This window comes from Acipenser ruthenus, chromosome 5 (assembly GCF_902713425.1).
Source record: "Acipenser ruthenus chromosome 5, fAciRut3.2 maternal haplotype, whole genome shotgun sequence".
Classification (NCBI taxonomy): domain Eukaryota; kingdom Metazoa; phylum Chordata; class Actinopteri; order Acipenseriformes; family Acipenseridae; genus Acipenser; species Acipenser ruthenus.
The window spans coordinates 43,313,806-43,319,805 of record NC_081193.1 but is presented as its reverse complement, the minus strand read 5'-3'; positions in this window follow the sequence as shown (position 1 = coordinate 43,319,805).

Below are 6,000 nucleotides of genomic sequence, written 5' to 3'. Positions count from 1 at the left end.
ATATATATATATATATATATATATATATATATATATATATATATACATACATACATACATACAGTGCCTTGCATAAGTATTCACCCCCCCCTTGGACTTTTCCACATTTTGTAGTGTTACAACCTGGAATTAAAATGGATTTAAATGGGATTTTTACCATTTGATTTACACAACATACTTAACACTTTGAAGGTGCAAAATATTTTTTACTGTGACACAACAGTTCATTAAACAAAAAAAAGACATTTGTTGGTTGCATAAGTATTCACCCTCCTGAGTCAATACTTGGTAGAAGCACCTTTGGCAGCAATTACAGCTGTGAGGCTTTTTGGGTAAGTCTCTACCAGCTTTGCACATCTGGATCCTGCAATTTTTGCCCATTCTTCTTGGCAAAATTGCTCAAGCTGTGTCAAGTTGGATGGGGACTGTTGGTGAACAGCAATTTTCAAGTCTTGCCACAGATTCTCAATCGGATTGAGGTCTGGGCTTTGACTGGGCCATTCTAAGACATTCAGGTTCTTGTTTTTAAACCACTCCATTGTAGCTTTGGCTGTGTGTTTAGGGTCATTGTCCTGCTGGAAGGTGAACCTCCGCCCCAGTCCCAGGTCTCTTGCAGACTGAAACAGGTTTTCCTCTAGAATTTCCCTGTATTTGGCTCCATCCATCTTGCCCTCAATCCTGACCAGTTTCCCAGTCCCTGCCGATGAAAAGCATCTCCATAACATGATGCTGCCACCACCATGCTTCACCGTGGGGATGGTGTTCTCAGGGTGATGAGCAGTGTTGGCTTTGCGCCACACATAGCGTTTTGCGCTGAGGCCAAAAAGTTCAATTTTGGTCTCATCAGACCAGAGAACCTTTTTCCACATGTTTGCTGTGTCTCCCACATGCCCTTTGGCAAAATCCAAACGGGATTTGATATGTTTTTTTTTCAGCAATGGCTTTCTTCTCGCAACTCTTCCATAAAGCTTTGTGGAGCGTCCGGGTTATAGTTGTCCCATGGATGGTTTTGATAGCTCCTTGGTCTTCAAGATGCTGTTTGTTTAGATATGCTCTCTAACAAACTCTGGGGCCTTCCAGAAATAGGTGTATTTAATCTGAGATCATGTGACACTTTAATTGCACACAGGTGGACTCCATTCAACTAATTATATGACTTCTGAAGGCAATTGGTTGCACCAGAGCTTATTTAGGGGTGTCACACCAAAGGGGGTGAATACTTATGCAATCAAGACTTTTCAGTTTTTTATTTGTAAATAATTTTGAAAAATATGTAGATGTTTTTCCCCACTTCAACATTATGGACTATTTTGTGTAGATCAGTGACAAAAAATCCTAATTAAATCCATTTTAATTCCAGGTTGTAACACTACAAAATGTGGAAAAGTCCAAGGGGGGTGAATACTTATGCAAGGCACTGTATATACAGTGCCTTGCGAAAGTATTCGGCCCCCTTGAACTTTGCGACCTTTTGCCACATTTCAGGCTTCAAACATAAAGATATGAAACTGTAATTTTTTGTGAAGAATCAACAACAAGTGGGACACAATCATGAAGTGGAACGAAATTTATTGGATATTTCAAACTTTTTTAACAAATAAAAAACTGAAAAATTGGGCGTGCAAAATTATTCAGCCCCTTTACTTTCAGTGCAGCAAACTCTCTCCAGAAGTTCAGTGAGGATCTCTGAATGATCCAATGTTGACCTAAATGACTAATGATGATAAATAGAATCCACCTGTGTATAATCAAGTCTCCGTATAAATGCACCTGCACTGTGATAGTCTCAGAGGTCCGTTTAAAGCGCAGAGAGCATCATGAAGAACAAGGAACACACCAGGCAGGTCCGAGATACTGTTGTGGAGAAGTTTAAAGGCGGATTTGGATACAAAAAGATTTCCCAAGCTTTAAACATCCCAAGGAGCACTGTGCAAGCGATAATATTGAAATGGAAGGAGTATCAGACCACTGCAAATCTACCAAGACCTGGCCGTCCCTCTAAACTTTCAGCTCATACAAGGAGAAGACTGATCAGAGATGCAGCCAAGAGGCCCATGATCACTCTGGATGAACTGCAGAGATCTACAGCTGAGGTGGGAGACTCTGTCCATAGGACAACAATCAGTCGTATACTGCACAAATCTGGCCTTTATGGAAGAGTGGCAAGAAGAAAGCCTTCTTAAAGATATCCATAAAAAGTGTCGTTTACAGTTTGCCACAAGCCACCTGGGAGACACACCAAACATGTGGAAGAAGGTGCTCTGGTCAGATGAAACCAAAATCGAACTTTTTGGCAACAATGCAAAACGTTATGTTTGGCGTAAAAGCAACACAGCTCATCACCCTGAACACACCATCCCCACTGTCAAACATGGTGTTGGCAGCATCATGGTTTGGGCCTGCTTTTCTTCAGCAGGGACAGGGAAGATGGTTAAAATTGATGGGAAGATGGATGGAGCCAAATACAGGACCATTCTGGAAGAAAACCTGATGGAGTCTGCAAAAGACCTGAGACTGGGACGGAGATTTGTCTTCCAACAAGACAATGATCCAAAACATAAAGCAAAATCTACAATGGAATGGTTCACAAATAAACATATCCAGGTGTTAGAATGGCCAAGTCAAAGTCCAGACCTGAATCCAATCGAGAATCTGTGGAAAGAACTGAAAACTGCTGTTCACAAATGCTCTCCATCCAACCTCACTGAGCTCGGGCTGTTTTGCAAGGAGTAATGGGCAAAAATTTCAGTCTCTCGATGTGCAAAACTGATAGAGACATACCCCAAGCGACTTACAGCTGTAATCGCAGCAAAAGGTGGCGCTACAAAGTATTAACTTAAGGGGGCTGAATAATTTTGCACGCCCAATTTTTCAGTTTTTTATTTGTTAAAAAAGTTTGAAATATCCAATAAATTTCGTTCCACTTCATGATTGTGTCCCACTTGTTGTTGATTCTTCACAAAAAATTACAGTTTCATATCTTTATGTTTGAAGCCTGAAATGTGGCAAAAGGTCGCAAAGTTCAAGGGGGCCGAATACTTTCGCAAGGCACTGTATATATATATATATATATATATATATATATATATATATATATATATATATATATATATATATATTGTGAAGATAGGGGTAGCCGCGCCTTTAATGAATGGTGTCGCAGCGATAAAAACTACATGGCCCAGAGGGCCGAGGTTAAATTAGAAGGTGGGGTTAGAGGCCTTTAAAAAAGAACAATCGGGGGGATCATGGGGAGCACCAGTTGGATTGTCCTGTTCGACCTTAGTGGATGCCGTTCGTATTTTCAACTGTGAGTTTAGTAAGTACGTGACGTTGTTTGATTCAGTTTTGAAACTCGCGTGGAGTAGTAACCTGCTTGCAGGGCGATTTGTTTATTTTGTTGATAGAGTGTCGGGTGAGTTGCTGTTCTCTGGATAAGACGTTTTGTTTTTATTTTCTCTTCGTTTGGGTTTGTTATTTTTTCTCCCCGTACGTGCTTCCTGAACTTTTAATGTGACTACGGGTGTATGTTTGGAACGATATTCTGTGAGCTAATACAACAGCGCAAGAGAAAGATAATTTAAACGGTGTGCTAAACGGATTGTCAAACAAACGAGGATGCACGACTGACAGGGATTGGATGCACACCTGAACTGCAACATAGTGCAGGCTTTTGGGACTAACAAAGGACACTGACACAGAACGCTGGATTTATAAAAAGTTTATGAGATTTATTCTGTTCAAACCTTGCTGTCTCAGGGTTTTAATATTGTGCTGCTTGGCAAAGGAGAGAGCTTCACTTTGCAGTCGTTCCTGGAATCTGCCAGGGGTGACAGTCCTTCCCTCACCATTTGTTCTCCTTATACCAGGACTAATCCAACAAGGGAGCTGTGGTTTTCTTGTGTGTGTTCCAGTTTTCCACAGCAGAGGGAACTCTTCAACTTACCTGCAGTTCCAGTTTTCCACAGTAGAGGGAACTCTTCAGATTACCAGCGTTTGGTCCACACACCTCCAGGGGTGTGTGTCCGGGTAAGGTCCTATAGGATCCCGGAGGCCCAACGAGATGAAGTCGTCAACGAGGTCGAAGAAATGAAAAGGATGGACATAATCGAGGAGTCCTCTAGTCCCTGGAATAGTCCCATCGTGATGGTGGCCAAGCCCAATGGAACTTGGCAATTCTGTAATGACTTCCGTCAACTGAACCAGGTATCAAAGTTTGACTCATATCCAATGCCTCGGGTAGATGAGTTAATAGAAAGACTTGATTCAACTAATTACTTGACAACAATAGACCTCACGAAAGGGTATTGGCAAATCCCTCTTAGTCCAGAGTCCTTGGAAAAGATGGCATTTGCCACACCTGTGGGATTGTTCCAGTACAAGGTGATGCTGTTTTGTCTGCATGGTGCTCCAGCCACTTTCCAACGACTCATGGATAAGATCCTAAGACCTCATACGCAACACGCCTCAGCATATATTGACAACATTGTTGTCTTTACAGAGTCCTGGGAGGATCATCTCCAGAAGGTCATGGCGGTTCTACAGTCCTTGAGAGAAGCGTCACTTACGGCAAACCCTGAAAAGTGTTTTATTGGTTTGCATGAGGCGCAGTAACTCGGGTTCAGGGTAGGGGGTGGTAGAGTGAAACCCCAGACTAGCAAAATAGAGGCCACTATGAATTGGCCCAGATTGAGAGATAAAAGGCAGGTTAGAGCCTTTTTAGGGCTAGCAGGATACTATAGGAGGTTCGTGTCTGAGTTCTCTTCCATCGCCACCCCATTAACTGACTTAATAAAGAAATCAGCCCCGGTACGAGTGAAGTGGACCTCAGAGACAGAGGAGGCGTTCAATACCATCAAGCAAGCTTTATGTGATAGTCCAGTTTTGAGAGTTCCTGACTTCTCACAACCATTTATTGTTCAAACTGACGCTTCAGAGGTAGGTTTGGGAGCGGTGCTCTCCCAAATTATCAATGGTGAGGAACTTCCGATAAGTTATTTAAGTAGAAAGCTATTACCCCGAGAAAGAAAATACGCAGTGGTAGAAAAGGAATGTTTGGCCGTGAAATGGGCGGTTCAATCCCTCAAATACTATGTTTTAGGAAGGGAGTTTACCTTAGTAACGGACCATTCACCCTTGAAATTCATGAAAGAAAACAAAGAGAAAAATGCTCGGGTAACTCGGTGGTTTTTAGCTTTACAACCTTACAAGTTCACCATTGAACATCGAAGCGGGGTTAAAAACGCTAATGCAGATGGACTTTCAAGGATGCATGAGGTTGCTTGGGTCGCTCAAACCGGTAGGTTAGAGCAGGGGGGAGGATATGTGAAGATAGGGGTAGCGGCGCCTTTAAGGAATGGCGTCGCAGCGATAAAAACTACATGGCCCAGAGGGCCGAGGTTAAATTAGAAGGTGGGGTTAGAGGCCTTTAAAAAAGAGTCCAGGCAGAACAATCGGGGGGATCATGGGGAGCACCAGTTGGATTGTCCTGTTCGACCTTAGTGGATGCCGTTCGTATTTTCAACTGTGAGTTTAGTAAGTACGTGACGTTGTTTGATTCAGTTTTGAAACTCGCTTGGAGTAGTAACCTGCTTGCAGGGCGATTTGTTTATTTTGTTGATAGAGTGTCGGATGAGTTGCTGTTCTCTGGATAAGACGTTTTGTTTTTATTTTCCCTTCGTTTGGGTTTGTTATTTTTTCTCCCCGTACGTGCTTCCTGAACTTTTAATGTGACTACGGGTGTATGTTTGGAACGATATTCTGTGAGTGCCGACAACAGCGCAAGAGAAAGATAATTTAAATGGTGTGCTAAATGGAATGTGAAACAAACGCGGATGCACGACTGAGAGGGATTGGATGCACACCTGAACTGCAACATAGTGCAGGGCTTTTGGGACTAACAAAGGACACTGACACAGAACGCTGGATTTATAAAAAGTTTATGGGATTTATTCTGTTCAAACCTTGCTGTCTCAGGGTTTTAATATTGTGCTGCTTGGC